Here is a 26,057-nt window from a genome sequence, read left to right on the forward strand (position 1 = left end):
AGATGCCCTGTGAAGTCTTTTTCACTAGTGCTTCAGAAGACGTCTTACCCTCTGCTCATCACCATCACCTACCTAGGCAATCAAGCATGAGAACATGGCTGCTGCTACCCAAAACCACCCTCACTACCAGAAAGTCAAAGCGCCTAGCCTCCTAACCCGATGTCAAAGACACCCCATTAAGCAAAAGGCAAACGTTATGAGCTATATTTTCTCATGCTCGAAAGAGGTTAAATGGCAAAGACAGCAATATTAACATGTATGACTTTAGCAGCAATGATAAACTGTACTGATACAATTGAGCACCTGTTTAAGTATGTTAGCACCGCTACACTCTTCTGAAGGATTACATTTCTAAATGTTCCACTTATAGCTCAAGCTGTTACAAATAAAAGTCTCAACAAGGTTCTTTGGAGTCATGTTTCCCACTTGTCCATCCTCTTTGAACACACCTGCCTTCATTAGATTCCTGCAAATTTCTAAGTGAGTAGTTGTGTGTTACTTATTTCAGCAGAAAGTATATACACAAAGACCACATGTAGATGGGTAACCTTTTTGTAAGCACCGCAAGAAAGACCCAAATGATTAAATGTGCCAAACTCCTGTTTCTAGGGAGACGAAACTAATGCACTAGTATTCAGTTTGTATCTATCTGTTTTCCCTCTGTACATAGAAGCGCAGTAAGTTATGTGATACAGAAATTAATAATGTGATAGAACATGGAGTATGGTTCATCTGTGCCTAATAAACTCAAATATGCAGGTCTGTCAAAATAGAGCAAGCTAAGTGATTTTTAGTACATGATTTACAGGGTAGTCGATTTTTAATGCAATATCCCTCATGTTCTAGAATGTCAAAGAAGTTATTTTATTTCAAATAGAGATACAACCTAAAAACCATGAAATTCACCAGTGTACAACCAGCATCACTAATTCTAGAATACCTCAGCACCTCAAATAGAAAACTTGTACCTATTAGCAAGTACTCTCCCTTACTCCCCATAGGCTCTGGCAACAACCAGCCTACTTTTCTGAACCCTTAATATGACTGGAACCATGTGATATTTGGCATTTGTGTCTGGCTCCTTTAGCTTAGCATGTTTTCAAGGTCCATCATGTGGTAGCACGTATCAGTACTTCATTCCTTTTTATGGATGAATAATATTTCATTGTGTGGCTATACTACATTTTCTTATCCATTTATCAGTTGAAACATTTTGGGTTTTTCTTTGTTTCCTCTTTCATGACTACAAAAAAAAAAAAATAATGCTGCTATGAACATTCATGCACAAGTCTGTGTGAACCTATGTTTTCAATTCTCTTGGGCCTAAGGAGTATAACCTGGTATTTAACTATCAAACTTTTCCAAAGCAACTGCACCATTTTATATTTCCAGTATCAATGAAGGAGAGTTTCATTTTCTCCACATCCTGGCTAATATGTTACTGACCTTTTTTTTTTTAATTTAGTCATCCAAATGGGCATGAAGTGGTTTTGATTTGCATGTCCATAATGACTAAAGATGTTGAGCATTTTTTCATGTGCCTACTGGTGTAGCTGAGCGTGGGGGTTTCGTCCTCGCTCAGGCCCAAGAGTCGGGGGGGCTCGCTCCTGCCGAACCGCCGGCGGGGGGGTGCTCCAAGAGGGAACACCGGTTCTCCAGGCGTGGGGGACGCGCGGTTGAGGAAAAACCACGGAGACCGCTTGAGCGCAAGAACAGGTCTGCTTTATTACGGAAGTACACTTAGCTATATAGGGTTGGGTAGAGGGAGGGGCGTGATGAAGGGAGGGTTGGCTAAGTGGCGGCTGTGGACAGGCTGAAGCTGATGGATAGACCTGAGGTAAGCAGTTACTGGGGAAGAGGGCAGATTGTAGGTTGGCAATATGGGCGGGACTGGCGGGAAGGGCAGCGGGGGCTGGAAGGGGAGGAGGGGCAGAGAAAGGCGGCAACATACTGGTGTTTGTACATCTTGCTCAAAGAAATGTCTAGTCATATATGTTATCCCCTCTCTTAAATTAGATTGTCTTTTTATTGTTGAGTTGTAAATTTTTTAATGTATATTATGAATACTAGACCCTTAGATGTGATTTTCAAATATTTTCTCCTACTCTGTAAGCTGCCTTTTTCACTTTTTTTATATTATCCTTTGGTGCACAAAGGTTCTTAATTTTGAAGCCCAATTTTTCAATTTTCCTTTTGTTGTTCTTGATTTGTGTCATATTTAAATAATTGCCAAAGTCAAGGTCATGAAAATTTACCACTGTTTTTTTCTAAGAGGATTTTAGTTTTAGACTCTGACATTTAGGTCTTTGATCCATGTTAAATTAATTTTTGTATTAGTTCTGCATGTGGATAATGCAGTTATCCCAACACAATTTGCTGAAAAGACTATTCTTGCCCCATTGGTCTTTGCACCCTTGTGGAAAATCACCTGACCACAGACATATGGATTTCTGGACTCTCAATCCTATTGAACTGATCTACTTCTCTATCCTTGTGCCAGTAATACACAGTGTTAATTACTGTAGGTTTGTAATTCGTTTAAGTCTTCCAACTTGTTCTTATTCAAGATGATTTCAGTTCCTTTTCTTCATTTTTACCCTTAGGGTATTTGAACTAAAAGCAAAGTTCTCCAGGTATTAAACTTTATCCACAAAGTTCTATTTTTCATACTGAAAAGTCCCATTTAGGTTAGTTTATTGGGTTCTCTATGTGCTGTTTTAACAATGTAGGCTAAATAAAAGTGAGCCTTTAAATGGCTCAGCTATTATTTAGTGTTTTCCAACCCACACTCAAATAGTAAACTTTTTTTGCCATAAATGACCTTTACAAAACAAGCATTTTTTTAAGACGTGCCCAGAATATACAATATTCTGAACTGTCAAAGGAAAAAGTTAATCCCTTTTATCATTTCCCAAGGAAAAGACTGAAGATATAACAGACAATTTCATGTCAGTCTAAGCCAGGGATTTTCAAACTTTCAGATCTTAGGAACCCTTTACACTCTAAAAATTACTGAAGATCAACAAAAGTTTGTATATAGGTGTTATTAGTCTGCCAAAAGGGTGCCAATGCAAAGTACCAGAAATCTACTGGCTTTTACAATAGGTATTTATTTGGGGTAAAAGCTTACAGTTACAAAGCTGTAAAGAGTCCAATTCAGGGTTGCTTTCTCACCAGAGTCAGTTGCCTCATGCTGAAGCAAGATGGTTGCTAATCCCTGCCTGGTCTCTCCTTCCCCTCCAGCCTTCCAGTTCTCTATCTCCTGGCACAAGGTTTCCTTCTTTCTGTGCCTTCCATATCAGTCTCAACTGTTCTGTTCTCTTCCCAAGATGAGCTGCAAACTTTCAGGCAAATAGCTCACCTAGCCCCAGGGCCCTAGTATCAAAAATGACAGAGCGCTCTCTCTCTCGCCATATGTCTGTCTCAATCAGTCTTTCGTTGTGTTTCCGTTTATATTAGACCCAGCAAGGGAGCAAAGACAAAGCCTGAGTTATACCTCACTGACTAGCCCACCCAATCAAAAGTTCTAAATTGATTTTATCAAGTAATCATAATCAAAGGTCCCTCAGCTGAATTTAATACAATCAAAGTTTATCACACCCAGAGGAATAAATCAGTTTACAACCCATTTCTTTTGGGGATTCATAAATCTCAAACTGTCACAATAGGTTACATCTATCGATATATACCACATTAGACATTATAACAGAAAATTCAAATAATTTTATACTAAGTCATTTTTAAATAAACTTATTATATTCTAATAAACAATACATTAAGAGACAAAATATTTTCCAAAGTAAAAAAAAAACGTGGCAATATTACTTATCTTTGCAAATCTCTAATATCTGGATTTCAAGACAACAGGATTCTTATACCTGCTTCTGCAGGTTAAGTCTGTTGCAATATGTAATTTTGACTGAAGTATAATGAAGAAAACCTGATATGGTTTGAACTGCAATATTTAATAGGTTTTCAGATATACTGTGTTGTAGCAAAGAATATAAAGAACTAAGAAGTAGTACTTTTTTTGTCTTTTTTTTAAAGCTACAAAGATCACAAAAAAATGTTACATTAAAAAATTTAAGAAATTCCCATATACACACCCTCTGCCCCCAAATCAGGAACCTCTGTCATCATTGTGGCACTTTCATTGAGTTTGGTGAATACATTTTGGAGCACTGCTGCACTGCATGGACAGTAGTTTACACTTTCCCCCAGACCATTTAGTGGGTTATGGCAGGATATATAATGTCTTGCATCTATCTCTGCAATATCATCTAAGACAACTCCAAGACCAGAAAATGCCTCCACATCACATCTCTTCTTCCCTCTCCCTGCCCTCAGTAACCACCATGGCCAGTGTCTCCACATCAATGATACAATTTCTTCCACTGCTATAGTCACAATAGTTCTACAGTGGAATACCAGTAAGTCCACTCTAATCCATATTTTATTCCTCCATCCTGTGGCCCCTGGGATGGCGATGCCCACACAACTCCTAAATCAAGAGGGGGCTTAGATCACACATGACTGATGGATATGATTCTCCAACAGTAAGTAGTACTCTCTTAACAGTTATTTGGAATGTGAAGTCAAATCACATCAGTGAACTTTTCATACTCAATTCCTTTTTAATTGATTAGTCCACTTTGTTCTTTGATTGGCTCTTTTTTTAGCACATGATTTTGTAATCACACATTGGTCATTTGCAAAACACTGTTTTAATGAGTTATACGTAGCTTCCAAGTGTTGACACATTTCATCATTTAACATAAAAAAAGTCACATCCATTAATATCACCATTGGTTACATCAGAAATGAGGGTGAATTTAAGTTTTCCAAAATGCTAATTTTCACTTGAAAGAAACCTTGAATTTTATCATTGAGAATAAACATTGTAAGTTCTTTTCCTTGAAGTGAAACTCAATTTGTTCATTTTTGAGAAACATTTGCAAATACACATCTGAATAATCATAGTTTAAGACATTCTTTTAAATTAAAAATAGCTTTTCATGAAAAAAAAAGGCTAGTTCAGCTCACAACTTAAGTACTCTTAAGATACTCATTATCTTAAGTATTTGGCAGAAGTATTTATGAATGCTTCCCATTTTTGTCACAGAATATTAGATGGGTATTCAAGTGTTGCGATTTAATAAAATAATACTGTTTCATCAAGATTATTCCCAAGAGAAATACTGGCTTTATTTTTAATCATATGTGACAGCTAAGAATGAAATAACTAGTACAGTTTGGTGCCACTATCTTGAGTCATACACACTAAGACACAAGCAGCTTACCACTGCTTATATATATATCAGTGTCAATGTTCACACAGTGAGAAAGGCAAAGAACGTCTTGGATTTTTCCATCTTGGACCTCATGGATATCCTGAAGGATCTGGGGCACATATAGGGACTACACTATGAGAACTGCATTCCAAGTACACTGTAAGTCATCAGGCCATAACAACGTGGGGCTAGGAATGTAAAAATACAACTACTAGCCCCCAATTTTTCATTAATTCACCCATCAGCTTAATGATGTGTAATGGGTAAGAGTAATCCAAAACTAAAAACTACTTTTTTTTTTGTTACTTAAAACATTTTTAATATATTAATAAGTCAGTGAAAACATTACACCAGATTCAGGATTGAAAGGATATAGTACCCCACGAAGATTTTAAAGCCAGACTTTTCACCTCAACCTTAATTTAAAAATACTTCATTGCTGAAAATGCTAACCATCATCTGAGCCTTCACTGAGTAATACTCTTTTGCTGCTGGAGGGTCTTGCCTCGATATTGATGACTGTTGATTGACCAGGGTGATGGCTGCTGAAGGTTGGGGTGGCTGTGGTAATTTCCAGACATCGCTAGCCAGCCACGGCCCCACAGCCCAGAGCAGCCCTCACCGGACAACCCTATTTATTTCTTATAGCCAGGCTGTAAGTTCTTCAGACAAGAACTGAGAATACCCCAGGATTCATCAATGGAAAATAATCTATAAGTAAATATTATAATCAAGAGTTCTGAGAGATTACCTATTTGTAGAACAGCCTGTATTTGCATGAAACACCCATGTACACTGAGCTAGTTACAGATATATGCAGGCTATTCATCATCCCTGTTCTTTATTAAAGAATTTCTCTAAAGGCATCATTCTCTCCTACCAACGCTCAGCTTCATTTTCAAATCCCATTCTTGAAATTATTTTTCTTGATTTTATTAAGTTAGTTTTCACTAGCAGACCAGTACTGACTTCAAATGTCCTAAAGCAGGGGTTCTTTTTTTTTTTTTTTTTTTAAAGATTTATTTATTTATTTAATTTCCCCCCCTCCCCTGGTTGTCTGTTCTTGGTGTCTATTTGCTGCGTCTTGTTTCTTTGTCCGCTTCTGTTGTCGTCAGCGGCACGGGAAGTGTGGGCGGCGCCATTCCTGGGCAGGCTGCTCTTTCTTTTCACGCTGGGCGGCTTTCCTCACGGGCGCACTCCTTGCGCGTGGGGCTCCCCCACGCGGGGGACACCCCTGCATGGCACGGCACTCCTTGTGCTCATCAGCACTGCGCATGGCCAGCTCCACACGGGTCAAGGAGGCCCGGGGTTTGAACCGCGGACCTCCCATGTGGTAGACGGACGCCCTAACCACTGGGCCAAAGTCCGTTTCCCAAAGCAGGGGTTCTTAACCGTTTTTGTGCCACGGACCCCTTTACCAGTCACATAAAAACCACTGACCCATTATTAAGTCCACACTATACTGTGCATTATTTAATACATACATCACAATTGTACCAACACATCCCACAAGAATAATGTTTCTTATGAATTTTCAATTCAAGCTCATGGACCCCCTGAAATCTTTGCAAGGACCCCTTGGAGGTCTGTGGATCCCTGGTTAAGAGCCCCTGTTCTAAATGAATTAGTCATTACTGTGTCATATGATCTGGATCTCTAGGTCTAGGTTCAGTTGATCAGAACAGAGAAACTCAAAATGTCAGTGTTTTAAACAATACTGTGGTTTATTTTTCACAAAATAAAACAAAAAGGCTCCACTAAGCCTTCAGGAGCCTAGCTCTTTCCAGCTCACAATTCCGCCCTCCCTGGGCTCTCCCTTATACTTCTGGTCTGAGGTGGCTCCAGTGAACACAGTTTTCAGGCAGAGGATGAAAGGAAGGGGGAAAGCATGTGCCCCATTTTAAAACAATCTCCTAGAACTAGCAAATTTATTCCACTTATTAGCTGTGTCACTTGGTCATGACTAGCTCTAATGTGGGACAGAGACAGAATGCTACTTGGTGGTTGGGCATCAATGAGCCCAAATAATATGCAGGGTTCTATCTACCAAAGAAGGAATACAGACGGGATACTGGGAGGCAGTAAGTAGTCTCAGTTCCATGAGCTGACACTTGATGGTACATTAGCATTTATAAGGCATTTTTACAGATTATCTAATTTGATCCTTATAGTGAGTTGAGATAAACAGAGGCATTACTTTTACCATTTTGTAAATAAGAAAACTGAGATCAAGAGACGTGAAGACAAGCATATGTTCTTCCAACAGGCTCCTAGAAACAGTGTTTAAAAAACCACTTGCATTACACTCTTAAGCTTGACTACAGGTTTAGGGTCCCTCTCTTTAGCATGGATTTTAATGCCCTACCCAGCAGCTCCAGGCCCTCCTTTTTAGCTTTTCCAGTTGTAACTCTCCCCTCACACTATGTTGTAACCACAACTACCATATTCCTAATGAACCAGATAGTGTCACACCTCCCTGAATTTGCTTTTGCAGTTCACTTCCACCTGCAGTTATCTAGTTCATCCTTCAAATGCCCCCAAATCACTTAATGTGTGAAGCTTTTTTCGCTAGCAGAGTTGTTAATGAATAGTAATCTAAGTTTGTGTACTACATTGTAATTCTATCATTTACAAAGTGCTTTCACATACAATTGCCTCCTTCAGGACTAACTTTTAAAGGAAGCAAAACAGTGTCCTCTTCCCTTCTTTCTGCTTCTATACCAGTTTGCTTAAATGACTACTGTAAACAACTTTATATTCTAATAAAACATGAGAATCTGTGCTCCCCACTAGAAGTGCTTCTTGAGGTCAGGAATGGAAAGGAAGCCTTTGTGCAAAACATGAGTTTAATATATGTTTCTCGAGTTGAAGCCCCAGAGAACTGCTGGAAGGAAGTAGCTGTTCTACTTCTAAAGAGGTTGCATTCTGTAAAATTTCCAGGCTCTGAGATCCATTCATGAACACAGATTGGAGGACATTGAACACCCAAAGTACGTTTAAAAAGGGGGCATGGTTAAACAACTGCATCAGGAGGGCTTTCAGTGAGTAAAATGATAGTGGCTGTCCTCCAAAACCCCTCATACTGGAATTATTGCACTTGTACAGACTCAGAGATTGTCTGAAACTGAGCTATGGATGACATTTTAATTAAAATGTTATGCCCAACTTTAAAGAAAAGTAGCAATTTAGAACCACTGTGTACATATAAAGCACAGTACAAATATAGCACACTTCCGAGACCAAAGAACAGTACATTGGTAGAAAAAAAAAATAAACGGGAGCAAACATTAAAAAAAAAAAGATGTGAGTAAAGAAAAACAATTTAAGATTAGAAGGAGAGGGGTCTTTTCAGACCTTCTGGTCTAATCTCCACTCAGATGTGAATGAAAAAATATATATGTATAATTCAACTTAGTTGATTAAAAACCCAAACAGTTAAATTTTACTTTCGACTTGATAGAAATGAAAACACTAATCAAGACATACCTGGGGAAGTGGATCTGGCCCAACAGATAGGGCGTCTGCCTACCAAATGGGAGGTCCAAGGTTCAAATCCAGGGCCTCCTGACCCATGTGATGAGCTGGCCTATGCGCAGTGCTGATGTGCACAAGGAGTGCTGTGCCACGCAGGGGTGTCCCCCGTGCAAGGAGAGCTGCCCAGGGCAAAAAAAGTGCAGCCTGCCCAGGAATGGCGCCGCACACACGGAGAGCTGATGCAGCAAGATGACACAACAAAAAGAGACACAGATTCTGGGTGCCGCTGACAGGAATATAAGCAGCACAGAAGAACACACAGTGAATGGACACAGAGAGCAGACAACTGGGGGGGGGGGGAAGGGGAAAGAAATAAAAAAATCTTAAAAAAAAAAAAAGACATACCTATTAATACAAGCCATGGCTTAAGCAAACCTCCACACAGCTTATTCTGGGTCCTTTCTACAGCAAAGGGGCTTGGTTCTCTACGAAGCAAGATCTTGAATTCTTTTACGGACATCTTAGAAGGAATGAGGCTTTGATCTACAATCCCAACACCTCAGCACTCTTACCTTCTGTTGACCAGAATTGTTTCAAGGCACCGATGCACATTCACTATAAGGAAAACCTTCCTACCTCTCAAAAAGAAAATACTCAAAGTTACAATACAGAGATGCAGAAAGGAACGAGCCATAATTCTTACCTAGAAGCATTCACTGAGCCCATATCATGTTACAGAAGAAATCAAATTCCCCACAGGGTATCCACTGTATGACTCTCAAGTTTTTCCAGAACATTCAAAATGTTAACGGACTTACTCAAGTTCAGTTTCACCTGGTCAGGAGCATCTTCTGGGAAAATTTAGGCTTCCTGCTTTCCTTTGGCCATAGCACAAAACTCAGCAACAAATGATAATGGACTTAAGAGCCTTATAGCTGTCCAGACACTCATACTGTCTAAATCCTATGAAAGGGTCAAGTATAAACATAGCAACCATCTTTTATATACACAGGAACAATAAATAAGCCCAAATATCTCAGTGGAACAATGCTAAGTCAACTCTGGTACTTCAGGGTGGGGTTTGCAGTCACCTCAATACACCACTGGACTGAAATGAAGTCCTCTGGGGTCTGTCTCAAGTTCCATTTAGTAGGGCATAATGATTATATGTGGAAATGCCAGCCTCCCTGTGTATTGTCTAGGAAGAGACTTCTTCATCCAAGAACAGCCACACTAGGAATTATAAAGAAGGCCTTTTCTAATCTTTTCAGTTTCTTTTTGTACTGAAACTTTGGGAAGTGTTGCATTAAATTTTTAATAATGGTAGTTCAGTTGTGAAGTTGATTGATAGTTGTTATGGAAGCTATCAATGGCAACTCAAAGATCAAGAGTTAAAACTAATTTGAGATTTACTCTCCATACTTTCTGTTTCAGTATTTAGAAGGAAACCATCATGAGATTCCAGCAGAAAAAAAAACATTTCCTACAATCTGTCAAATCAAGATGGTAGAGGTTTAATAGGATTTGTATGTAGGAACAGATGAACCTATTTTAGGAATAGTATTCCCTTGGCTTTTCAGAAACATAGTAAAGTCTCTGCCAAGTAAAAAGGTTGTTGATGCTTTTGCATTGGAAACAGAGTGGGGGAAAAAGTTCTTATTCTGATGGAGTAAGTAGTTAAGTATTCCGATACATTAAGTATTCAAAAATAAATCTTATTTTATCGACTTCGTTTCTTAAATGTAACTTTGGAAAAAGTGGCCAAACTTTCCATGTGAGCCCATGCACTCATTAGTCTGAATGACATAGACAAAGATTTTGAGAAATGTCCATTGTAAAAGTTTCCATAATCTTCTCTTTGTCCCACAGATATGTAACCATGCATGAGCCAAAGCTGCTGTATGAATTGCCTTAGTAAGTAAGCACAACTTTTTCAATTTATTGGTGATGCTCAAAAGACATTACCTTTTGGTTCCAAAGAGCTAGGATTCATTTTCAAGCAAAACTTCCACTGCTAGCAAAAGCCCTTCCCACCACTTCTTTCCTTTACCTTTTACTGTCTTTGAGAGGTAGGAACTGAGTGTCTGACCAGGGATCTCTCTCCTTCAGAATTTCCAGTTCCCTGCCCACCCTATCAAAGTCCCACTAATGTATGGCCCCTGCTCGTGCTTCTCTCGTGGAAGCCAAGCAGTGGCTAAATGAAAACAGTATAAGTTGCTTTTTGTTTTGTTTTTTTTTCTTAAAGATTTATTTTATTTATTTTTCTCCCCTTCCCCCGTTGTCTGCTCTCTGTGTCCATTTGCTTTGCATTCTTTTGTGTCCGCTTGCATTCTTGTCATGCGGCACTGAGAAAATGTGTCGCTTTTTTTGTTGCTGGTCATCTTGCTGCGTCAGCCCTCTGTGTGTGCAGCACCACTCCTGGGTGGGCTGCACTTTCTTCACACGGGGTGGCGCTTCCTTCAAGCGTGCTCCTTGAGCGTGGGGCACCCCTACACAGGGGACACCCCTGCATGGCACAGCACTCCTTGCACGCGGCAGCACTGTGCGTGGGCTAGCTCCACACACAGGTCAGGAGGCCCTAGGTACCAAACCCTGGACCTCCTATATGGTAGGCGGACACTCTATCAGTTGAACCACACCACTTCCCAACACTGTAAGTTCTTGAAAGCACTGGGGAAAAGCCCCAGCCACAGACATCCACTTACACCAGTGCAGCAATAATCTATTAAGCAGTACTTTTTTTTTTCATGACACTAACTCCCACAAAGTTATGGAAACAATGCAGGTGCTGCTAAGTTTGCTTGAGTATTTAATGAATCAAAAACTACTAATTTCAGTTGTACAGTTCTTTACCCACCCTTTGTAAAAACCGAGTTTATGCAGAGACTGTAAAAAGTTGCGCTCGAAATTTAAAATCTTGCATAACGCATTTAAAACTCACATGAAATTTTAAATCACCACTCCTATATTCCATTTGTTCATTCCTACAAACAAGCATCTTTTGTTTATATACACTGAATACTATGGAGTTTGATGAGTAAGATTTAGTTCATACCTTCAAGAAATACACAGAGTAGGAAAAACTACATATATATTCATAACTATAATACAATGTTGAACGCAGAAGAACCTCAAAAGGATTTTTTAAAAGAGCTATAAGGTTAAGAGAAAGTTGTCATTCCCGTCCATGGTACTCTAGATCCTTATTATTTCAATTTTGGGTTTTTATCAGACAGTAAATTACCACATTCTATGTGCTATTTATATAAAATATATCACTCTTAGGGTAGGTTATAAGTTGTTATAAAATAATTTAAATAAGTGGCTCAAGAGTGCAGAAACACTGTTTTTATCTTTATTTCCGCAGAGTCCTGATAGGCTAATATTAAACTCCCTTTTGTTCCGCTCCCCTTCCCATTTCCCTATCTTCAGATGAGAGAAGGGAGGTTAAGTCAGTGGAGTAACTGACAAGTACTAGAAAGCAGTGTTTGTGATGCCCAGCCCAGACTCTCCACTTGACAAAAAGTACCAGCCCTTCAGGAGGAGCAGGACAAAGCACGGGCATCAGGAAACCTGTTCTAGTTGATCCCTGGAAGGCAAGCACAGTCAAGTTACAGTGGAGGGAAAAGACACATGGTCAGGGGGGAGGACCTCCTGTGCACAAGCAGTCTAACATGCAGGAGAAAGACTGCAAGCTTTCATGGTCAGGCAGACCTGCTTGAGAGTGTCACCATTCCCCAACTGTGTAACCTTGATAAAGTTACTTCAGCTTTTAAATGAAAACAATATCTGCCTTGTAGTGCTGTGATAAGATGTTACACACATATGATGGTCTCCCTCATTCAATAAAAAAATATATTTGGGTTTTAAATACAGAAATTAAAAGTACAGAAACAGCACAAAGTAATTATATACAAATACTCCACTAGGTCATGCTTAATATAATTATACTCTATAATGTGTTTTGCAATTTTTAAAAAGTATGAATTATAATGACCTAATTTAAAATTCAAAGAAAATAAAAAATAAGTATAAAAATACATACCTACAAAATGTAACCATGACCTCTTCACCCACATATCAAAATTGATTTATATTGTCATCAATATTTTATTATCAGTTTTAAGTTTTTTCATTAGCCATTTCCTAAGTTACTCTCCCTTTGCTCCCACCCACCCCTACCTACCTCAGCAAGAGTTCACATGCTCATGACAGGTCCCTGCTATTCCTCAAACACTAAATCTTCCTCTAAGTCATCATCTCAATCATTGCTCTGAACCATAGCACTCAAGAAATGCTGTTGGTTAAATAGGAGTGATCCTACCATGGGAAGCAGTTATAAAGACAAAAAAGAAAGAAGATGGAAAATTAATAGGAAACTAGGAGATGCAGGGAATCCTGTAAAGCAGTGTTTTTTCAAAGTACAGTCTGTGGACCAACCACGTGCATGGAAAGCTTGTTAAAATGCAGATTCCTGGGACCCAGTTTAGAACTATTGCATCAAATTTCCAAAGGGGTGGTCTTGGAATCTGCATCTTAAGCTTTCAAGATGATTATTTTGAACTGTAAACTTAAAAAAATAAGATCTGTTATAAACCAACTGCACATAGCATTACACTTTTCCTAAAAGATGTTCTGAACATGTCACTTCAAACTGAAAATCTACCTACTACTTAAAGGAGAAAGAACAACCTTCCCCTCTAGGACATAGTCTTCAATTAACAACCTATCTACTCTATTCCCTACCAATGTCCTTTAAATTCAACTAAAATAGCCCACACAGTACAGAAAAATGAGCCAGTTCTCTTCTGACACACTGCCTTTGTTCATCACCCCTGTGTCTCGAGAACCCTCTCCCATTTTACGAAAATGCCTTCCACCCTTCAAGGGCCAGTTCTCATTTTCCTTCCAGAAGCTGATCTCATCAAAAGCAATTTTACCTTCTTCAAAGCCCTGACTTAAAGGTCAATTAATCGTGTTATCTTGTGAAATGTTTGATAAATTAATATTTCTTAATTCTTACCACGTGCCAGGTAAAGTATTTAATGCTTTACACACATGAACACATTTAAGCATAACAACCCTTATGATCTCCCAATCACTCATACTTAGAAGGACCTTGAGAAAAGGTTATCACCTAGTTACTAGTACATAAACAACAAATAACTCATTTACATTAGCCTTTAAAGATGTAATCCCATCCCTGACCACAAGTTATAAAGTGGAATTTACAAACATACAACCAGCAAGACAAATGACACTAACTTTTCAGATAACTGAAAATGTATGTTTAAAAAACAGGATAGATATCCAGGCTTCTGGGCTTTGCAGAGAGGTAGTATGTCTGTCCAATCCTTCTGGAAACACGGATCCAAGAGAACTCCTGGGCACAAGCCTCCTCCGGCTCTGACACTCAGTATCCACCACCATTAACCCATAAAGCTCCATGAGAGCGCTCACTCCTCCACGGCCAGGGACAATGGAAGCGGTGGCAACACAGCCATACAGGAGCACTGCTTGGGGACGTCCTCCTGGGTGACAGGAATGTCGTGTCAGATACTATCAAAACGCCTAGTGAGGCTTGGATGGATTCTACCTTTTTGCTTTCTCCCTATATAACATGACAGTCACTTTATCACAGAAGGAAATTATTGATCTGGCCTGATTTCCTTTTCACAAGAACAGGATGTTCATAACTCACTACCATGTGCCCAGTGGATGATTACAGACAGTTTAAAAAATTTATAACACGTTCCCAGATCTCAAAGATAATGGGTTTATACTATAATTTACTAATCATTTTTTACTCTTCTAAGGATGACCGACACGTTTACCTACTTTTCAATATCTTCTGAGTTCTCAATAGAGTCCTTGGAGTGCTACTGGCAAAATTTTTAGGTATTCTAAATTAACTTGTGCATATCTAGCTTTCTCAAAATACTCTCCCAAAATTGTTTTCTCTTTAAATTTCTGTTCTACAATAGAACTCCTCGCTGTACCACTGTGTGTTGTATCCTTCAGAATAACCTAGTAATCCCTGCTCTCTGGGCCATAACCCTGCTGGGACAGAATGTCTCTATATTTATACTGGTAAATGGAAAAGAAAGGAAACAGTTTCACAGTGGTGACAATAAAGTATTAAAGAGAAATTTTATTTTGTGCCAAATAGTGATTAACATGGAAGATTCTAGATCTGGAAATTACTCAGTTTTATAGTCACGGCACCATGGATTTTCATTTAACATAGTAAGCACTAAGTACTTTAAATATCATCTCATGTAATCCCTATAATAACACTACAAAACAAGGTACTATTAGTATTCTCGTTTTATAGATGAAGAAACTGAGGGAAAGATAAAATAACTTGCCAGAAGTCACCGAGCATGTAAGTGGCAAGTTGATATTTGAGCCCAGGCAGTGTGGATCAAGAGTCCATTCTCTTAGTCTATCTCTTTAATCCATTCTAACAAAAAAAGAAAGTGAATATTAAACACAGGGATATTTTACAGATTAATTTTTAGTTAACATAACTTGCAGGAATTTTGCCTAAAGAAGGATTAAGACAGTAAAGTATCAAGAATCCATTCCATTTCATAATAAAATGCTGGGGCGGGGGAGATTAAGCACTAGGATCAATAAAGGAAAAGAAAAAACAAAATCATCCCTAAAGTCAAACTGTACGAACTAGCGGAAAATGGGGGAAGGGGGGGACAGACAATGCTGGGAATAAGAGGAAGAGGGCGAAAGCTATGAAAGGCCAGGTCGAACTTGACACTTTTGGGGGAACACCAAGTAGACCCTTATTCTCTCGCTTTTGTGACTCTTCCATATTACTGGCATTATCCGGTCTCCCACACATTTGAGGGAAGGAGGAAATGAAGTCTGGTGCTGGTCTGGTCTTAAAAGGGGAAATGATGGGCTGTCATGGGGCACAGAAACAATCTGCACTTAAAAAAAAAAAAAAAAGGAGGGTCTTTAGTATCTGCTCCCACAGACTCCATCAGTCATCCCCACACTGCAGATAGGATTAGGACTTTGGGTCTGCTCTACAAACAGCAAATTTGGTAAATTCTGTATGGGATTTGGGTATATGCTTTTCGTTATGTGTGAGTCTATCTGTGGACTCTATACTGTTCCATTTATCTTTTTTATTAGAGAAGTTGTGAGTTTACAGAAGAATCATGCATAAAATACAGGATTTGCTTACACTACCCCATCATCAACACCTTGTGTAGAACTTTTGTTACTACTGATAGCATTTTTAAAACAACTGCACTATGTTATGATAAAAATATTAAAATGGTTCTATCATCCATTAATTACACTGGGTGTATTTTCCCAATAAACCACACTATTACCACCACCTTGTATTAGTATTACACGTTTGTTACAATTCATGAAAGAACATTCTTATACTTGTTATTAACTGTAGTCCATTGTCTACAATAAAGTTCACTGTGTTGTACAGTCATACTTTTTTTTTCCCCTAGTAATATATACATCCCAAATTTTCCTATTTTAACCACAAATGGCGCTGGGAGAACTGGGTATCCACATCCAAAAGAATGAAAGAGGACTCCAATCTCATACCATATATAAAAATTAACTCAAAATAGATCAAAGACCTCACATAAGACCCAGATATAAACAATCCTAGAAAAGAATATAGAGAGGCATCTTCAAGGACTTGTGGTAGGCACTGGATTCTTAGACTTTACAATCAAAGTGCAGGCAATGAAAGGGAAGAAGAAGAAAAAAAGATAAATTGGACCTCCTGAAATTTAGAACTTTTGTGCAAAGGACTTTGTCAAGAAAGAGAAAATGCAACCTACTCAACGGGAGAAAACATTTGGAAACCACATATTCAAGAATGGTTTAATATCCAGAATATGTAAAGAAATCCTACAGTTCAATAATAAAAAGACCAACAACCCAATTTTATTTTATTTTTTTTTTATTTTTTATTTTTTTAGAGATTAAACAGGCAAGTTTTATTATCAAATGTAACAATTCTACAAAAACAATAGTATTGTAGAGAGTATTACTGTCTATTTTAAAGGCTTTCAAAGCTTTGGGCAGACAGCATCTTATGGAGTCAAGAATTTTTTAAATTTTTCTGATCTTAAGTGCCAGTTATCACCAATTTCCACACAAAAATTTTTTTCTACTACAGTTAAAGGGCCATTACTGGCAGATGAAGAGGGAAATATTTGGCTTTCTATTCAAGGTAAGGTGTTAACGAAAATAATGCAAAGTAAATAAAAATAGCAGCCACATAAATCTTCATGGTACTGCATCCAAGCAAAGGACAATAGAGTAACTTAAAGAAATACATGCATTTAGTTAATCAATTCCTATTGTCCGTTTTGGAGTTACATGAGGCAGCAGTACTTAGCTAGTGTCTAATATTGCACTTTTGTAGCAGACACACAGCTAAACCCATAGTGCTAAACACTGACAGCATCAGTACCTGCTCAGTGTTTACCTCTCAGTCTAGCATGCTGACTACATAGTCCTATGGTTTTAAAAGTATTAGTTGACAGTTAAGGCATTAGAGGAAAAGATTTAAGGCTATCTTAATATATACAAGCATTCACTTCAGTTCAGTTAGTATATTGCTTTCTAGAATACAATGTTCAAATATTCTCGTTTCTGTGACATTAAAAACTATGGAAATTTCTCTTAAAGTCCAAACCATCAATAATGAAAACAGTACAATATAAAATAATACATATGACATTACAGTTACAGTTCAAACTAGAAATTACTAACTATATGTAGCTGCTTCATTTTTGGTTTTGCATTTTGGCCCCTATTTCATTCTTATTTACAACTGGTACCTGCTGAAAAAAAAAATATGGAACGCTTCACGAATTTGCGTGTCATCCTTGCGCAGGGGCCATGCTATTCTTCTCTGTATCGTTCCAATTTTAGTATATGTGCTGCCGAAGCGAGCACCCCAATTTTAAAATGTGCAAGAAACCCATTTTTCCAGAGAGGAAATGCAAATGGCTAAAGAGCACATGAACATGCTTAACACCACTAGCTACGGAGGAAATGCAAATCAAACCCAAAATAAGATCATGTCACACCTACTAGAATGGCCACTATTTAGAAACAGAAAACTAGGATACATTGGAGAAGATGTGGATATATAGGAATACCTGTTCATGTCCCAGGTCCTCCTTGTGAAGGCAAGTTGGCCGGCGCCCAGAGAGAGCTGATGCAGCAAGATGACGCAACAAAGGGAGACAAGCAGACACAGAGGAACACGCAGCGAATGGACAGAGAGAGCAGGCAGCAAGAAAGCATCAAGGGGGGTGATAGATAAAATTTTTTTTTTATGGTGCAGCCAATGCAGAAGACAGTCTGGGGGTTCCTCAGGAAACTAAGTATAGAATTACCATATGATCTGGCAATCCTGCTACTAGGTATATACCCAAAAGAACTGAAAGCAGAGACCAACAGATATTTGCACACCGATGTTCATAGAAGCATTATTCATAATTGCCAAAAGATGGAAACAACCCAAGCATCCATGTACCAATAAATGGATTTCTGAATGTGATATACACATACAATGAAACATTATTCAGCTGTAAAAAATAAGAATCAAGTCCTGATTCATGTGACAACATGGATGAACCTTTATGACATTTATGTTAAGTGACGTAAGCCAGATAAAAAAGGACAAATATTCTATTATTTCACTGTTATAAGCAGAATTGGACTCTAGAATACGGGTTACCACGAGATAGACTGAGGTTAGAGAATGGAGAGGTGATGCTTAACTTGTACCAAATTTCTATTTAGGCTGATGAAAAAGGTTTGGAAACGGATGGTGGCAATGGTAGCTCAATCTGAGTGTAATCAACAGCAATGAACCGTATAGCTGAATGTGGTTAGAAGAGGAAACTTTAGGATTTATATATTACTAGAATAAAAATTAAAAGGGCATACACATTTTTAAGCTCCCCCAGTGAAACTGGGAACCACTGCTAGAGGCATTTCCTGCCTGCAAGGCTAACCCCTGCTGTAGGGAAGGCTCTCCAGTTAACCTCTTTCATTCTGGTAGGGGAACAGCTGTCAGAGAAGAGAATGAGTTCCTCTAGGTTCACTCATCATTCTACCTGGACTAGCTGCTTCACTCTTTGAACATCAATTTCCTTCCCCATTAAATGGGCAGTCTTTAGTGTAATGGACAATACTGCTTTTATGCAATTATCTAAATGCAATCAGTTTGTACATTATTTCCCCTCCTTCTGGTATAATCGCATCTCCATTCCTAGGGGAGCCCCTTCCCCATGTGCAATGCATATGGTTTAAGTGAGGCCATCCCACCTCCACCCGCAAGACGGGCAGCAGTTGGTTCAGAGACAGGCCCGTGACGCAGAGAAGGCCAGTGAGAGCCAGACCCCGGACTTCTGTTGAAACGTCCTCCTCCTTAGCTGGGAGCTGTGGTGTTATAAGCTGGTGTCCAGCTGGTGTCCACAAAGGGAAATTCTGCCTCAGAAGGAAACCCATATGAAGAAAAGCAGTTTGGGAGAAGAGAGATCAAGAGAAAGTCCAGATGACATCCCTTTGGCCTCTGAACCCAACCAGGCCTTAATGTCAGGTCCACTCCAGAGTTGCTAGAGGCCTAATAAAGCCAGCAGCTACCAAATTCACAGCCTGAGGTTTGCTGTTAAATACATCACTGCCATGCCCTTGGTGATGGATTGGGAACCTCTCTGAGATCTTAAACACACACAGAATCCATGACATGCTAAATAATTCAAGAAAATCTTCGTTTGTCTAGAGAAGGAAAGATTGTGGGAAGATGACAGCTATCTTCAAATATTTGAAGTGCCGTTGGGTAGGAGGAGGAGTAGATTTGTTCTATGTTATCTGAGAGGGTAAAGCAAAGAAGTTACCGGATGCCAGATTCGAAACTCTGCTTAAGAACAACTCTGAACCACAAATCGGTTTTGGAAGACACAGCAGCCTCAGGGAACCAGGAGCTCCCAGAAGAATCAGTCAGAAGCTGAATGGCCACTTGCCAGGCTACCAAATCCCTGCAATGGGCTCAAGGTTGGGCTGAAGGACTTGTAAGGTCTGCTCCAATTCTTAGATTCTAACATTCTACATACAGAGGAAAGAAAAGAATGACAAGACCCAGGACCTGGAGGCAAATTTTCAGCACTTAATGGCTGCCAATGTCTACTACATGCACACAGCTCTGTGCCACCAGACAACCTTATCCATGGCACTCACCCAGACAATGACTAAAATACAACCCATAAATGAAAGCACTGGGGAGTACTCAAAGCAAAGCAACTAAACTTTTCTTCCATATCTATAATGCTTTCAGAGGAAATGAAGCAACTAACTGGAAGCTATAAGATGCCATTTTGCATTATTCTACTAAAGAGTTTGTTTCAGAAATGTTCTAGTCACTTTTTAAAAATTTAATTATATTTAGTCTAAGATTCTTCTACATAGTGTCTGCCCTGCAAAATTACAAGAGAACACCTTTCAACTAAAGTTGATATTTCAGGTGCTCATCTTTTTCTTTCAACTCCAACACACATTCTCTATACTTTCTCTGCCCTATCCAATGTAAAGCACTGCTCTGAGGTATGATTTACAAAAGAGTCTGTACAGAGGATGTGGTTTTTTAAAAAGTATTTTATAATCAGTACCTTATAATACACATCCAATTTACAGTTACCTAAAGAACTAAGAGACTCGTCTCCCCACAAAACTAGTCAAATAGAAAGTATGACTTTCTACTTCTACACTGAGGAAACTGCGAGAAACTTCTTTCCTTTAAACTCCTGAAGGAAAAGGATTCATTTTCCTGGATTGGTAAGGTTGTGAGGGTAGTATGGAAGTCCATTCCCTCCACCAGCCTCTCTCAAATAACTATGCCAGAGCAGTAAAGCAGGTGCAAAGCTGATGTGATGAGGAGGTGAATGCCATTTCTTTCTTTAAATGGCATTCCACAATAAAAAAGGAATGTGAAATTTGTGGGGTGTCTCCCAGGGCAGTTTTTAATTATATGCCTGACAGAATTCTTGCATATTATCATTACCCCCAGCCATTTCCTTTGGCACCTGCACAGTCTTTCATACCAAAATGGATATCAAAGGTCAAATTCTGCTGGCAATATAACTCAAGAGATGAATGAAAACAACTGTTTTCCCTTCCTTATTCCAACATCTCCTCCACCCCATCCTTTTTTCCCCCCTAAATCAGGAGTTTGGAGTTTTTTGTTTTCTGTGTGTGTGTGTGTGTGTGTAAGGTACAGCAGCCTGCTAAATGAAGATTGTCATTATGTGCCCCTTAACACAATCCCTAAATTTTAGCAGGGCCCAGAATAAAAACCACTTGTATTTAGGCCTGACCATGTGACTAAATTCTGGCTAAATGCTAGCAGCAATCAGAAATAGTATGTGCAACTTCCAGGGAACCACCTCCACACAAAGGGGTACACCTATATGCCTTCTCCTTTATTTTCCTCTGTTCTTGCTGGCTAGAATGTAGACCTGATGGCCAGCTCTGGTGCAGCCATCTTGGACCATGAAGCAGAAGCTCATATTGAGAACTGCAGAACAGCAAATCAGATACCTGGCCACTTGATCATCAAGAAGATCATCAGCATTCGTGTCACCTTTATATGATAGAGAAATAAACTTCTATCCTGTTCAAGTCACTCTAAACTGGGAGTTTCTGTCACTCACAGCTGGGTCTAATCCTAATTACTAAACGAAAAAGGTGATGAAGAATAAATGAAAAGCTGTAAAACGGTGGTATATCTTGGCTGCACATAAAGAATCACCTGGGAAGCTTTACAACAAACAAACAAAAAAACTGATGTCTAGGCTTTAGCCCAAGAGATTCTGATTTGATTGATCTGGGGTAAAACCTGAGCATCATTCTTAAATTCCTAATAACAGCCAATAGTAAACAAAAGATAACTAATGAAAAGTGTGCTAATCAGAAAGAGTGCACTTAAAATCATCAGATTCAACTAAAATTTACTATACACTAGGGGTTTCCATTTTACTCCAGTGAATTTTTGAGGTTTTTAAGATTTATTTATTTATTTAATTCCCCCTCCCCCCCTTGTCTGTTCTCGGTGTCTATTTGCTGCGCCTTGTTTCTTTATTCACTTCTGTTGTCGTCAGCGGCACGTGAAGTGTGGGTAGCGCCATTCTTGGGCAGGCTGCATTTTCTTTCGCGCTGGGCGGCTCTCCTTACGCGTGGGGCTCCCCTACGCGGGGGACACCCTTGCGTGGCACGGCACTCCTTGCATGCATCAGCACTGCGCGTGGGCCAGCTCCACACGGGTCAAGGAGGCCCGGGGTTTGAACCGCTGACCTCCCATGTGGTAGACAGACGCCCTAACCACTGGGCCAAGTCCGTTTCCCTGAGGTTTTTAATTCTCACAACTACTTTGTTAAATATGCATTATTATTTTATAGATACACAAACAGGTTCACACAAGGTTGCATGATTTGTCTAACATCAATTCATTATTAATCAGCCAGTTGGATGCTGATGTAAAGTACCAGAAATCTGTTGGCTTTTATAAAGTCAAATAAATACAGGGTAGAAGCTTACAGTTACAAGGCCCTAAAGAGTCCAACTCAAGGTTACTTCCTCACCGAAGTCTATTCCTATGTGTTGAAGCAAGATGGTGGGCGACCTTTACCTGGTCTCTCTTTCTTCCTCTTAAGGCTCTGTTGGCCCAGCTTCTTCCTATCTCAGCTGTAGGCTGGCATAGGGCTAGTCTCTCTTCCTGGGGTTCTAGTTGTTTGAGCATTCTTTCTGTCACAGGGCAGGACTGAAATGACCACTTTCTTCTGTGTAATAAAGAAGTACTCTCCTCTGGCATCTATGGAGCTCTCTCTTCCATGTATCTACCTCTGTGTATCTTCTTGAGTGAGTGTCTGTTTCTATCAGCCCACCAAGAGGGATGGGATTCAACCCCAGGTCATGCCCTATTGACATGGTCACGCCCTACTGACATGGTCAAATCAAAGCCCTAGTCTTGATTTAATCAAGTAAATGTAAAGTCTTTGAATTTAATACAGTCAAGGATATCACACCCAGAGGAACAGACTAGTTTATAAGCATAATACCTTTTTTGGAATTCATAAGAAATACCAAACTGCTTCAACATCTTAACTAAATGACTGCCTATCTACTAACCTCCTCCTACAGACTTGCAACAAAAAGTACGGTCCAAGGACAAACAGCATCAGGCTGACCGGGGATACTGGAAATGCAGAACATCAGGCCCCACCCCAGACCCATAGAATCAGAAACTACAGTTTTAAATTAATACACTCAAAATCAGTATTTTAAATCTGTAGTACTTCATATACTTTACCTGACCAAGAAACTGAGCGAGAGTTCACAGGAGTAGAGAGGCTAAATGGGGGGAAAATCTTGACAAAGGGAAAAGCTAGACCAGGGTCCAGGCAGAAAGAAACGTGCCAACTCTGGAGGAAAGTTTAAAATTTTAACACAATAAAAGAATCAGTCACTTCAGGTCCTTAAACTAGGAAGTGACATTTTCAGAAGATAAATTTATTTACTATTTAATAAAACAGTCCAGGATATATGATAAGTAAGCTGAATCACAGAAAAGTTCCTTTCATCAAATATTATCTTACATAACGGTTCTGTTTCACTCATTTGGTTGGAACAAAAGTACCAGGTCTTCTTTTTCAATCAACTCATACACACACAAAAAAGATGAGTATTATTTCCATCACTTTTCAGATCAAGAAACTGGGGCTCGAAATGTAACTGAAGGTCAAATGAAGGAAACATATAGAGTCCATGCTCTGGCCATTCATTATGCAATGGCTTTTAAAGTAACTTCAGGGTGAAGCTGCCAGGGTGATAATTTTTTGTCCTAAGTGTTGTAAAAGCATATATACATCTGTAATGCCATATCATGTTTATTCATTGCCACATGCTCAAAACCTTCACAATTAACCTCTCATTTTTAACCTCTAGTTAGTATTTAAAAAGTCCAAGCACTGTATCAGTATATCAAAAACAAAACTGTTGCCAAGAAGAATGTCTTCAGTGTGTCTACTCAAAGCATATGCACCACACTTAGCCCATCCCCCAGCGTCTCTCAAATATTGCAGTACTGGACAGGAAATACTATTTATGCTTCCTCTAGAAAATCTCAATCTATAAAGAGTGTTGAATGTATTTATAGTCTTCATGAACAGTCAGTCCAGTAAGGAGGAATAGGCATTGTTGAGTCTTGAAGTTTACTAGAAGTTACTATCAACACAGTAGCATGCTTACATTCTAACTTTACAATCCAAATGCCATGTTTTACGTTGCCTCTTTCACACATCTTCAGATCTATGACACATTCATTCTACATCATGGTGACTGTTTCATCTTAGACACGGTCAGTTCTGTTTATGTTTAAAATATACCTCCCTTACTTTGTGATGGGCACAGATACTGCCTACACAAGGACTTTGAATTGGAATAAGAGACATTTAATTACCTTAGTATTTGCTTATTCCCATCCATTCATTAACAATTTATTGAGCACCTATTATATACTAGGTACTGCTCAGGGGCTGGGCAGGCAGTGAACAAAAGAGAAAAGCCCCTGCTGTCATGGAACTGAATGTCCAGTTAGGAACAAAGTCTTTAAGCTATATTACTGCTCAGCTACATAGTGATAAAAGTCATAAAGAAAAATATGAGAAGGGGGACAGAAAGAAAAGGGAGCAATTTCAAATAGGTTTTTATCAAAGAGGATCTCATTAAGAAAATCATCTTCCAAGTAAAAATGTGAGAAAGTGTGCTGTGACCGTTTGAAGATGGATGGACCTCAGAAAATTAGGTTCTTAAAGCTAATCCATTCCTTTGAGTGTGGACCAATTGTAGGTGGGACCTTTTGATCAGGTTACTTCAGTGAAGGGTCTTTTGATAAGATTATATCAGTAAGGCATAACCCAGGGTGGGTCTTAATCTCCTTACTGGAGTCCTTTATAAATGGAGTGAATATGGACAAGAAAGCCACAGGAGAAAGAAAGCAGAGGACAACAGAAACTGAAGCAATGAAATCCAGAAGAAAAGGGAGAGACCAGCATTTTCACAGCCTCAGAAACTGAAGATTTTTAAGCCAAAAAATACCCATTGTAAAAGCCTATTTCCGGAAAACTGCATTTCAGCAGCCTAGCAAACTAAAAAAGGTGTGCAACAGTTTGAGATTATTTAGGAATTCCCCCAAAGAGAGAAAGAGTATGGAAACTTGTCTGTTCCTCTGCGTTTGATACCCTTTGATTGTACTAAATGCAAAGGCTTTAAGTTTACTTGATTAAATCAATGTAGGGCCTTTGATTTAACCACATCAGTAAGGTGTGACTCAGCTTAAGTTCTCACCCCCTTGGTGGGATGATAGAAATGGGGCACTCACTCAAGAAGACACAAGAAGGAGAGAGAGAACTTTGTCAGTTTGGATCCTGGAGCCCTGGTGAGAGATGAACTGTTCACCTGATAGTTTGCAGTTGAGCAGCTGAGAAAACCTGGAAAGAAACAAGCCCTATGCCAGACTGATATAGGAAGCCCTGAGAGATGAGCCCTGTGCCAGTCTACAACTGAGATCAGAAAAAGCTGGGCCCATGGAGCCTTAAAAGGAAGAAGGAAGAAGAGACCAGGCAGAGTTCACCTGCCATCTTGCTTCAACACGTAGCAACTGACCTGGGTGAGAAAGCAATCCTGAGTTGGACTCTTCAGGGCCTTTTTACTGTAAACGTCTACCCCCAAAAAATACTCTTTATAAAAGCCGACAGATTTCTGGCACTTTGTATCAGCACTCCTTTGGCTAATACAAGATGGTATGCAAATAACTGAAGAAAAGAGTTCCAGGAAGAAGAAATGACAAAGGCCCTAAAGTAAGAACATGCATGGCAAGTCAGAAGGCCAGTGTACTTGGAGTGGAGAGCTCCACAAGAAAGCAGTAGGAGTTGAGGTCAAAGAAGTGACTATCCCCCGGGCAGTTTACAAAGATATTTTTTTTTTATATTCCTATAACACTGACAACTTACCAAGCTTTGTCACATCAACTGACATTTAAATTTTACAGAAACCCTGGGAGAAAGCCATGCAGGACTAAGAACCTCAGCTCTCTGATAAGGAAACTGTTGGAGAAAAACTGCACTCACTGGGACACAGAAACTGATATGACCACAGGCAGAGAATTTATTGAGCAGCTCTCCCAACAGAGGGGGTCTGAAGAGAGACTTCAGCCCACTCCAGGAA

General features: G+C 39.3%; 1 protein-coding gene and 1 non-coding gene across 5 annotated transcripts in view; both read right to left on the bottom strand.

Annotated features, from left to right (window-relative positions):
• The window catches only part of DIP2C (disco interacting protein 2 homolog C), a 534,437-nt gene that overhangs the window by 328,177 nt on the left and 180,203 nt on the right, over positions 1–26,057 (bottom strand). The gene's annotated exons all lie outside the window — the stretch shown is intronic.
• LOC131278639 (U6 spliceosomal RNA) lies at positions 17,617–17,723 on the bottom strand. Its single transcript, XR_009186022.1, has one exon. It is a non-coding gene; the product is annotated as a U6 spliceosomal RNA (small nuclear RNA).

This window comes from Dasypus novemcinctus, chromosome 5, assembly GCF_030445035.2.
Source record: "Dasypus novemcinctus isolate mDasNov1 chromosome 5, mDasNov1.1.hap2, whole genome shotgun sequence".
Classification (NCBI taxonomy): Eukaryota; Metazoa; Chordata; class Mammalia; order Cingulata; family Dasypodidae; genus Dasypus; species Dasypus novemcinctus.